The following is a 12,075-nucleotide window of genomic DNA, read 5'->3' on the forward strand; positions in this document are numbered from 1 at the left end:
CGAGCACGGTACTAAAAAGCCTGATGTCATTCAGATCAAAGAGCAGAGAAGACTTAATGTATCGGGTGCTTCACGTGCACGTGCGCTATAACCTGATCCAAAAGGGAGTGGAAATACATATTCATGTGGGTACCAGCGCATGTGGGGATTGAGGGAAATTAAACCGTGGATGTGTTAGCCAAGGAAGCACTGCTAAGTGAGGAAATAGAGGTGGAGATTTATATAAGTAAAGCAGAGGCTAAATCAGTGATATGGAAGAAGGTGATGGAAGACTGGCAGCAAAGATGGGTTGGAGAAGGAAAAGGAAGGCATTATTCTTCTTTTGCTTCACTTCACACTGCCAGCAAACCCCCCCAGTCCCCAGACAATATAAGTTGCTAATCAACGTGGCAATATCACACAGGTGCATTGTATAGGACTCATTAACCCCCACTATGGCTCTTACACACAGCATATAGGCTCAAACAGGGGGGCCTGGCTGGCCACAGGTATAGCGACCAGCCCCAACTGACCAAGTAATCGTATTCTAGTACCTTATTTAAGCAGTTTACATCAGTGGAGGGTGTCGTCAGAAAATGCATACACTTCAGAGATAAATCCCTTTCATCCTATAGTCTGCCCCTGTGTCAACAAACTCCTTTGTCATACAAATAGCTCCAGGAGGCACATAGCAAATGGCCAGGCCCATCACCACATGGGACCGGGTGTGGGAGCCTGAAGTAAAAACAAGCGCCCACAAGCCATCACCTCAGGAGTCTCCTGAGAGGGTCTCAGATCGACACCCATGTGGGTGACAGCAGGATGAGCACACAGGAACACACATGAAATATGTAGAATTATCGGTTCCCAGATATGATGATGATTAAAGTTTCTTTATTAGGAAAAAGACCCCTTGAGATGTACCATCTCGTTTTCGAGGGGCTCCCGACAGGACAAAACATTAAACATTGAAACCTTGAAAACCTTACAACCTCATTACGGCTTTGAATCCCATAATATAATGTAGCACAATATGAAGATTCTATGTCCTATGCAGTGAGTGCAAAAAAATAAAATATAATATAATTAAATAATGATAATAGTAATACAAAATAAAATAATTAAATAACGGAATAAACATGGTGATATAATGGCATATTTACTGAAAGCAAGAACATAAGACTTTGAAGTAGGAAGACAATGCACTTTTGAAAACTGGGAATGATGAGATGGATCTAATGTTATTTGGTAAAGTATTCCAGTCTGTCGGGGCTTTAAAGGAAAATTCAATACTAACCAAAGGAACATTAAAATAAACCTGAGTGGAGTGTCTGGTACGTTGTGTTGAAGGGATAGAAGTTAAATAACGTTTGAGGTAAATAGGATAATTGAAATATACATTTAAAAACTAGTTGAAGCCAGTGCATGTATCACAACACTATGATGTAAAATTCTCCATTCATTGTCAGTGGGAATTGAATGTTTGGTAGTTATTTTACTGTAAGTCTATAGGCATATAAAATAGCAAATGTTAAATGAGTGAATGTAGGCAATTTAACTTACCAGTGTTGATAGACTTTTCAATTTGAGTTAGTTTTGTTGGTGTTTTGTCCTGTCTCCATGTTGAGATATGGAGAAAGAGCAGCAGTCAATGTAGTGATCCGGTCCGGTTTGTAGTGTGAAGTTGAAATATTTGCTATTCTTCCGGCTGATTGTTATTGCTGAGTGTCAAAAATGAATCCAAGTGCCTGAGTGTCTGGTTCTTCGTACTTTGTTTTTTTGATGCCGTTGCCCTTGCTGCGTTGGTTCCTTAGTTGGTGTGTTATTTATAGTAGAACTGTGAGATGGAGGATGACTGAAACCATAAAAAAAACAAAACAAAACAAACAATTTCCATGATATAAAAAAAAAGCTGCAAAAAAAAAAATCTGTTCACTTGGTGGGGCTGTTGCTGGTGCTGTTGCTGGTGCGCTCTGGGGGTGTTTGGTGTGTTATGGAGTGTGTTATGGATGTGATACTAAGTGATGGAGTGTATTGAATAGTGATGTGCTCTTGGTCCAAAAAGTGCTCTGTGAGAAGTGCTGCTGTTGTGAGGTTAGTGAGTTTGTATGTGTCTAAATAAGTGCTTATGGGGCCCATTGTGAGTGTAAGTTTGGTGAGTGGTGTGTGTTGTGAGGGTTTTATTACTATGGTGCCGGAATTGTGTGTTTTAAATCGGTGTGTTTTTGTGTCATGTTACAGTGAGTGCAGGTGTTTGTGGCTTTATTGTGGTCAAAAGAGTGATGGGTGTGATGGCAAAGTGCGCATTTAATACTATCTGTGATTTGTGCTCCTACAATTTCTCCCGTGACAGTGCTTGGTGATGGGGTGTCTATTTCAAGTGCGTGAATTGAGGGGGGAATGACTAGTGGTGAGGGAAGGGGTGTGATTATGGAAGATTTGGTGGTGGTTAGTGATGAAGTGGGGAATGTGCGGTGAGTAACATTGGTGACGGTGTAGGATGTGTTTATGTGCAATGTGTTTATGTGTGTGTCCCAGAGTGCTAGTTGTGCTTTGTGTGTGGTGTCTGCTATTTCAATTAACTGTAGTGCCATGGGTCCGCTGCTGCGTGTGTCTCCGGTTGTTGAGGGGTGAATTTTTAAAACTGTGAAAGTGATCTGTCCAATCTGATGAGAAAAGAAAAGACGTTAGTATATTATTTAGTTATACTTTTGATAGATGATGGTCAGTGTTGTATAGCCTTGGAAACCCAAACATTGACAGGGAGGGGGAAAAAAAAGTATTGGACAGAGTCCACTTCAATTCAGCATAGAGTAGGGCAAATGTTGATCATTCTACGTCAATTTAACAAAGGTACAAACGATCAGACCAGCAATCGAACACAAATGTTTGGTCAAACTATGTGTCCCATTGGAAAAGCATTGTGGTGTCCTAAAAATAACAACCAAATATTTGTCTGATTGGCGTTTGAATGAGGCCTAAGAAGCCATAAGAAAAAGTGAATAGGCATATTCATTGTCATTTGCACTGCAGTCTTGGCAAGTTAAGCTATGCCTATTGGCTATCAAGTCATCTTAGCTTAATTGCGGTGCTTATTTTTCAAACAGAAAAAAAAAAAAACACTTTATAGGCCTACTCTATAAAAACTATTGTTAGAATCCACCTTCAGAATTACATTTCATTATGTGAATGTATTCTATGTTGTGGTAGTTAGAATAAAAAATTAACTCAGTAGGCCTACTTACTTTTTGCTGGTTTGAAAATCGTGATACTTGTTTCAGGGTTAAGGTTTCTGATGGGTTCTTTCTGGGGAAGTGGGGGACTGATGTGGACATGATGTTGCTGTAGTTGTAGAGCAGTATGCTGTCTTGATTTGTGACTGTAAGACAAAATGCACACATTGTATTTATTATGGTAATATTTGTTAGTTATTTTACTGTAAGTATATAGGCATTTAAAATAGCAAATGTTAAATGAGTGAATGTAGGCAATTCAACTTACAGGTGTTGATGGTCTTTTTTATTTGAGCGAGTTTGGCTGGGGTGTTGTCCTGTTGCATTTGGTGTATGACGGGATGGTGAGTGATGTCGAAAGAGCAGCAGTCGGTGTAGTGGTCTGGTCCGGTTTGAATGGTGAAGTTGAAGTATTTTTGGTTTTTCTTGCTGATTCTTATTTCTGAACTGTTAAAAATGAATCCTTCTGCTCGAGTTGTTTCATCATATTTGGCCTTTTTTCCTGCAGTCGCCATTGTCTCTCTGTCTCTCTGTGTCTCTGTGTCTATCTCTCTAGGTCGTCCTTGCTGTGTTGGTTGCTTAGTTGGTGTGTTATTTATAGTAGAACTGTGAGATGGAGGATGACTGATTTAAGCAGTCACACCTGGCCTGAGTCAAACTAGAATTGGGCTCAGAGGTGGGTGTGGCTGTGCACCTGTTGTCCATGGAGAGCTATCTGCTCTTCTGTGTAAAGTAATATTAATGTGAATTATTCCATGAACTGAGAGGAATAAACCAGTGTATTTAAGAAAGCTGCACTGTGTTGTGTCCTTCCTTGCCCTGGGTAGTGACTAGTCGGTCACAGGGACATATTTAAATTAGGTGATTTTCGAAATCATGTGTTTTCAAAAGACATATGGACATTATTATTGTATTTATAGGATTTTACTGTAAGCATTTGTATATTGTGTTCTTTATATATATATATATATTGAAAATGTTTTGCATTGAAGGGAAACACAGCATATTTATTTAACAGCTGTTTGGCCTCCCGCAGCTCACGCAACTCCTTATCACTTTTGTCCGCTAAAGTTTTGAGTTCAGCAGTCAGTCCGGTGGTGTTCTTCTCCAAGCTGCTGTTGGCCTTGGTCAGTTCATCTACTCCTGGCCTTCCCCTTCTCCATCCCATCCTTAGCCAGAGCTTGTTGTTTCTGGAGTTCTGTTAGGGCCTGGTCTTGTTGTTGGAGTCTCCCGTCCCGCTTGGCCAGCTCTTGCTCCAAAGAGGCACGGCTTGTCTTCACTTCCTGGATCTGCTCCTCCAGGACCCTCTGATGTGTGCGGTTGGCAGCCAGCTCCTCTTGGGCCTGCTTTAGTTTCTCCTCTGATGTCTTGAGGTCCTGGCGCAGTGCAGAAACCTCAGACTCTTTTCCATAGGAGTCAGACTGCAGTTTTGGTGAGGCTCTCTCGGCTCTGCTCTAAGCTTTTCTGGAGATCTGCTGTGTGACTCTTATCAGCAACAATCTCCTGGCCCAGCCCCGATACCTTCTCGTTCAACCTGCCCACCTCCTCAACCTTCTTGGCATCAGTGCCCTGTAGTTCCGTAACTTGGCTCTCCAATTGCTTCTTCTCCTGGTCGAAGGAACACCTTTCTCCTTCTCTTTCAGTGCCTCCTGAGTCTTTGAGTGCTGCTGTGTTAGTGCAGCCAGCTTGGTGTTCAAGCCTTTCGCTATCTCTCTTAGCCTCTCTGTCTGCTCTTTGACCTCTTTGAGCTCCTTAGTGCTGGCCTCAGTGCTCTTCAGAAGCTCCTGTCTGGCCTTCTCATGCGGACTTACTGCTCTTCCTCTCCTTGTCTAATTGATTTTGAGACTCTTTCAGGGCCTTGCTGGTCTTGGCCATGTTGTTTTTAGCAGCAGCGAGCTCCTTCCCTCGAGTTTCTCTCTCCTCTTGGGCCTTCTGGAGGTCTGACGCCAAGCTTTGGGCTTTTCTGTCCAACTCTGCTTGTTGCGCCTTCCCCTCCTGTATCACCTTGTCCAGGTGGGCTCTGAGAGCCCCCTCTCCTGCTCAAACCGCTGGCTGTCGTCAAAGGCAGCCGCCTTCTTCTTCAGCACCCCTTGTAGCGTCACAGCCCCCGTTTTCTCCGTTTGCAGCTGGTGCTCCAGTTCCTTGGCCTTCCTCTTCTTCTCTCTGTCTGGAGCTTCTGCACTTCCTGCTGGGCCTGCTCCCGTGCTGCCTGCACCTCCACCAACTGCATCTCCAATTTCTTGCCGTGTGGGCTCTGAGAGCCCCCTCTCCCGCTCAAACCGCTGGCTGTCGTCAAAGGCAGCCGCCTTCTTCTTCAGCTCCCCTTGTAGCGTCACAGCCCCCGTTTTCTCCGTTTGCAGCTGGTGCTCCAGTTCCTTGGCCTTCCTCTTCTTCTCTCTGTCTGGAGCTTCTGCACTTCCTGCTGGGCCTGCTCCCGTGCTGCCTGCACCTCCACCAACTGCATCTCCACTTTCTTGCCGTGTCCCTCTAACTTCTCTATCCGCTGTTCTGAGGTCAGCAGCTTGTCTTTGCACTCCTTCAGGCCAGCCTCCGACTGGCTGCACTGCTCCTGTTTCTCCTGCAGCCTGTGACCTTGATCCTCCAACCTCTTCTGAGTTTTACTCAGCTCCTGTTGCTTGTCCTGCAGTGCGTGCTGGGCCGTCTCCAGGTGGTTCTTGGCGGCCTCAGCAGAAAGCAACATCTCAGTCTTGGCCTTCAGCTGTGAGTCCAGCTGAGCCACCTTCTCCTTGTTCTCTGTGAGCTGGGCTGTAAGTTCAGTCACAGAGGTCTGGAGTGTCTGTGCTCGGTCCTTTTCAGACCGCAGCTGGGTCTTCTGCTCCTGGACCTGCTTATGGATGTTGTCCTGGGCCTGCTTGTGGCTTTCAGTCTGGTTCTTCAGCTTGTCTGTCATGTGGGTGACCTGTTCTTGTAGTGCATGGTTCTTCTCCTTCAGCTGGCTGAGGACAGCCGTCTCTCCTTCCCCAGCCTGGATCTTGGCACACAAGTCTTCTCTCTCTGCCTCCAGCTGACTCACACTGTCCTTGCTCTTCTGCAGCAGGGCCTCAAAGTTCTGGATCTTCTGGTCCTTATTGCCAATCTGACGCAACACTTGCTCCAGGTCATTCTGAGCCTCCCGCAGCTTGCCATTGGTGTTCTGCTGCAGGGCCTGCACCTCCTGGTGCTGCTGCTTGGCCTTCTCCACCTGGTGCTGAAGGTCCGTGTTCTTACTGGCACTCTCCTTCAACTGTTCCTCTGCACGGGAGAGTTTGAGCTGGAGGTCGGCTGCTTGCTGCTCACGGTCCTTCAGCTTCTCCCCGGAGAGCTGCCGTTGTTCCTTCAGGCGGCCCTGCAGCTCGCCCAGCTGCCGGTACATCATGCTGTAACATGTTGATTTACTCGGACGCATAGACACTCGCACGGCGAGGGCTTGTAAGGCAATCAAGTGCTCCCCTTCCCCAGTTCAGCTACAGAGCTGCGGGATCAGCTGGGAATGATATGAAGTGATTGACAGTGTGGATTATCGTGATATTTACAACGGTAACCATGCAGCCAATCAGAATCAAGTATTGGGACTAACCGTTTTAGAAGGGACACATATGACGTAAATTCTCCTTTCATTGTTAATGGAAAATGTTTCTTTGTGTAGGACAAAAATCACACCCGTGTGAAATGAGGGGCGCTCTTGTCATAGTACATCAATTTATGTTAGCGGACATTTGACATTGCTACATAAGATACATAAGGTGGTACCTTATTGGTCAAGCGCTCCCACCAACATGTGATTGGTTAGCCGATTTTGCTTGCCGTTTTCCCTTCAATATCAATGGCGTTTAATGTACGTCATATTTAGGCGTTTTAATGTTTACTTTACATCATATTTAGCGGAATTAACAGCTCTTATTATCATACATCATCATGTATCAAAGCATCAAAGCACCATCTCATACTGGCCAATCAGAATGCCTGTTGCCTGTGATTGGTTGGCTGACTTGCTCATTCATATTCTCAGTCTGGGAGGCTGGGTGTAAATGAGTAAACATCTCGTCATTACCGTCAGCAGAATTTAACTACCTCCCCAGACCACTAGGTGGCAGTCAAAGAGTTAAGTCATTGCAGCTCTTATCGGGCAGAGACCATATGCCCAAATTTGGAGTCATAATTATGTCAAAGATACGTCACAGGCTGGTCATAAAGTTCGAGATCCTCATTGGAGTAACGCCATTTATATGTAGACTATAGGCTACATGGAGTTTCTCCTCTGTGATTAATCTCCATATCTTCCTAGTTTTCTTACATTAAATACCACTTTTTCATGACAGAGCAGCATTGTGTTTGAAAGAGATTTGTGAATTTACGAAACACAGCCCACCATCTCGCCACGCTAAGGAGCAACCCCCGCAGCCGCCTTGCCGTCGGGGATGGCGAAGGTTCCCGGAACTTCCGGTGGAACGATAACAGAGACGGTAGAAGCCAAAGAACCGCCACTGCCACACTCCATCCTCACACTCACCCTGGGAAGGTCAAAAACTGAGAAGAAGGTACAGTTTTCCAGCGACACCATCGACAATGAACACCTGGGGAGGAGGTCTTCGAAATGTTGCTGCATCTACGTGAAGCCCGGACAGTTTGGGCAGCCATCTTCTGAAAGCGAGGGGGGTGATGATGATGGGTGTGAAGGGTCAAAGGCACCCTGCATCTTGGGACACAGCAGAGGGGGGCATTGATAACACACACTCCATCTTTGGCAGAGGAGGGCATGGGTGAAGGTATAATGTTTCTCAACGTTGGGTCTGGGAACCAGGGGTCCAAATTGAGCTTAACATTCACTCTCAGTTAAATATACACCGAGGATGTTGCAGTGTACAGGGGTCTCCCAGAGGTGGAAATTCAAATGGGGGTCCGTGGCCTAATGCATATCCAATTTGGGTGTCTCTGAAATGAAAACAAAATAAGTTTAGAATGACTGGATGATGGGGATGTGGTTGGGCAACAGTGTACCCAAACCCTCATGAGGATCAAATTCCCACTAATATACCATATACTGGGGTCAAGGACTTTCTCTTGATGACAACACGTAAACTACATGTGAGAGTGTCGAGCGGCCAAGGCAACAAATGAATGGAGACCAGTCCAGGGGCACCTTCAATAAGGCTTTATTTTTTCATCACTTTGACAGTATTATGCATCACAACCTGTCATCTCTTGAGTTCAATACAACTGACTGCTTTTTATGGTGCAGTCCATTCCCTGGTTAGCCCATACCATTCCCCAGGGGTAAACATGATATATATACAACACATACAGAATTACATTCCTCATAGTCCCTCCCAATCCCCCCTGCTCCATTTCCCACTTGGTCCCTCCCGGAACTATAAGAGGGGTGCCTATACCCAGAGGGAACTCATTTGCCCGAACACCACCCTGAGAGGAGGATGAGAATAGACAGAGGTAAGTTTAGACAGAGATTTACATTCCTTCTTTACAAGTCTTCTCCTGATACTGGTCAATTAGAAAGTATATGCTGTCCTATTTATACCTCAACTAATGTGCCTTATCTCTGCTCATTTGTAGGTGTCTGAGGAGATCCACCACTTCAGAGAATCAACAACTCAGTGTCCCCCCCTTAACTTCAATAAATGCATTTGTTACAATTTGTGTCCTTATTTACATTATACATAGAATTGGGTTAGCATCTGCATTAGGTATAGTGACGGCGTCCGCCGTCACATTTCCTCCCCCCTCTCCCAAGAGTACAGTACCTCAGCCCTCATGTACCCGTGAGAGACAGTCGGCCACCAGGTTGGCCTTCCCTGGTCGATACTGAACTGTGAAGTCATAGGGTTGCAAGGCCAGGTACCACCCAGTGAGACGCGTGTTCGAGTCCCTCATCCTGTTCAGCCACTGTAGAGCCCTATGATCAGTCTCCAGGAGAAAGTGCCGGCCCAGCAAATAGTATTTCAGTGATTCAATGGCCCACTTCATGGCCAGGCACTCCTTCTCCACTGTCGAGTACCTTGTCTCTCGTTCCTCCAGCTTGCGGCTCAGGAACAGCAGTGGACGGCTCTCTCCCTCCCCTTCTTGTAGAAGCACTGCCCCAAGGCCGACACCTGAGGCATCTGTTTGTAGTGTAAACGGTCGGGCAAAGTCAGGAGTGTGGAGAACAGTCTCACTTGTAATGGCATTCTTTAGATCTTTGAACGCTCGCTCACACTCATCCGTCCATCTCACCTTGTTTGGGGCTGAGTCTTTAGTGAGGTCGGAGAGAATAGCTGCCCTCTCTGAACAATGGGGTATGAATTTCCGATACCACCCTACCAGCCCTAGGAACCCCCGAACCTTCTTCTTAGTGGTGGGGTTTACTGTAAGAACTTTGCCTGGCACTGGATTGACCTCTAGCCTGAGCTTGACCACCCCCCTTTGACTTACTGCCTCCAGTGTAGTAGTTGTCACGGCCATATGTGGGTCCTCTGCTCCCAGATCTGGCCGACAGAAAAATCTCAGCCAGTCGGGAGGCCTCTCCCGCTGACTTCGGGTCACGTTCTCGGATCCAAACCTCCATTTCTGGATCCACCATCCTCAAGAACTGCTCTAGGATCAGTAATTCTGAAATATCCTTCACAGTGGAGGTATCTGGTTTGACCCATTTCGTAAACAAGTCCTTCAACCGCACATAAAGCTCCCGTGGGGTTTCTTCCTGATGAATGTCCAGTGACCGGAACCTTCTTCTGTAGGTGTCCACTGTGATCTCATATTTAGCTAGAATCCCTTCCTTGATTTTGTCGTAGTCTTCAGAATCTGCAAAGTCCATGAGAACATAAGCACTGCGTGCCTTACCCGTGAGCAAAGGGACTAATTGAATAGCCCACTCCTCTTTTGGCCAATGACAAACAGTGGCCATCCTTTCAAAGGTTGTCAGGTAGTGTTCAATATCATCATCCTGGGTGAGTGGTATTAACCTAGGGTCTCTGTGTCGTATCTGTGGTGGTGCTGGATCGTTTCGTCGTCTGATGCTCACCCCCATATTTCTCCCACTCTGTCCTTGGTGTGTCTGTCAGTCGCGGTGGAAAACCAGTCCTCGTCGGTTGGTGTGTTCGGTGATAACAGAAAACGGAACGTCTTCACGGTCAAGGAACGGTTGGATTTATATGTCTGCTCTCGGTCGGTCGAGGAGAGTGTCTGGTGACAAAATGTCAGTCCGCCTTTTCCCGGAATTACTCTCTGCTGTTTGAGGTTGGATTCTTTCATTCATCTGTGCTTGCATGTGCAACACCTGCTGGTGGATCTTTTTCCATCTCTCGTCTTGGCGTTCAGCCTCTCTTTCCATCCGCTTGTCTCTAGTAGTCTGGGTGACAGCCATTGACTTCACCAGGTCACTCAACTCGTCCAGTTTGTCAGGCTTACTGGCTGCTCCGTCCTCCTGCTGGTCAATTGCTGTACTTGGCTCCCCATCATCTGGTTCCTCTTGCTGTTCTTGTTTCTTGTCCTTCTCCTTTCCTCTGGTCTTGCTGGCCATAGTTATGTGCTATTAAAGCACCCGCCAGTCCAGAGAGGCTGGGACCACCACTGCTACCACTTGTGAGAGTGTCGAGCGGCCAAGGCAACAAATGAATGGAGACCAGTCCAGGGGCACCTTCAATAAGGCTTTATTTTTTCATCACTTTGACAGTATTATGCATCACAACCTGTCATCTCTTGAGTTCAATACAACTGACTGCTTTTTATGGTGCAGTCCATTCCCTGGTTAGCCCATACCATTCCCCAGGGGTAAACATGATATATATACAACACATACAGAATTACATTCCTCATAGTCCCTCCCAATCCCCCCTGCTCCATTTCCCACTTGGTCCCTCCCGGAACTATAAGAGGGGTGCCTATACCCAGAGGGAACTCATTTGCCCGAACACCACCCTGAGAGGAGGATGAGAATAGACAGAGGTAAGTTTAGACAGAGATTTACATTCCTTCTTTACAAGTCTTCTCCTGATACTGGTCAATTAGAAAGTATATGCTGTCCTATTTATACCTCAACTAATGTGCCTTATCTCTGCTCATTTGTAGGTGTCTGAGGAGATCCACCACTTCAGAGAATCAACAACTCAGTGTCCCCCCCTTAACTTCAATAAATGCATTTGTTACAATTTGTGTCCTTATTTACATTATACATAGAATTGGGTTAGCATCTGCATTAGACCAGTGACGGCGTCCGCCGTCACACTACACCCCACAGACGTTTGTTTACTTCCGCCAATGAGGTCCCGAGGAGCTGTGAAATGTGGGGAACCGAACATTTCTTCTTTTTAAGCAATAGCAGTTTACCTTCTTTTTTAGGATTACCCCATAGCTTTTGTCTGTCTTAATGCTTGAGTCGGTAATACTTGACCTGTTATTTGTGTAGTAATAATGCAACTGAAAAGAGCGTGTATAAATAATTGGGTTTTTATCATATGGTTCTGGGTTTGATCCTGGCCGGGCACCTGCAACTCAGGATATGAGTACATGGCTTGGGTAACTAAGACGTGCAGTCAGCAATGGGAGCTGATGGTAAGTGTTTTTCTCCGCCTAAGCAATCCATCTCTCTGGGGCTCCCTGGGGCCTAACACATTTTAAAAGGGACTGACGCACTCTTTCTCGGGCTAATGCCGACAACAGCTACTTAATACCCTCCGCGCCATTGCTTCGCGCATTGATTCTAGGTCAATTAAAGTCAATGTCTTTATGCTATACGCTTAACGCCATTGCCGTAGATCAATGGCAATTGTTCTTTTATAGCACTTTCGATCGATCAAGCCATAATGCTACTTGCGTTAGCATCGGAAGCTACCTGTTGTTGTCATGACAATCGATCGCCCATCTTAGATTG

The 12,075-nt window shown here is 46.0% G+C and overlaps 1 pseudogene across 1 annotated transcript; it reads right to left on the reverse strand.

Annotated features, from left to right (window-relative positions):
• Nucleotides 1–687: 687 nt before the first annotated feature.
• On the reverse strand, nucleotides 688–6,588 carry LOC308320855 (annotated as a pseudogene). The gene is made up of 3 exons: nucleotides 5,300–6,588; nucleotides 4,213–5,207; nucleotides 688–714 (listed from the first exon to the last, which is right to left on the reverse strand). The product of its transcript is annotated as an uncharacterized misc_RNA (transcript).
• Between the last annotated feature and the right edge of the window lie 5,487 nt (nucleotides 6,589–12,075).

The sequence above is a fragment of the Protomyctophum bolini genome (genome assembly GCF_963924005.1).
Source record: "Protomyctophum bolini genome assembly, chromosome: 1".
Taxonomy (NCBI): Eukaryota; Metazoa; Chordata; class Actinopteri; order Myctophiformes; family Myctophidae; genus Protomyctophum; species Protomyctophum bolini.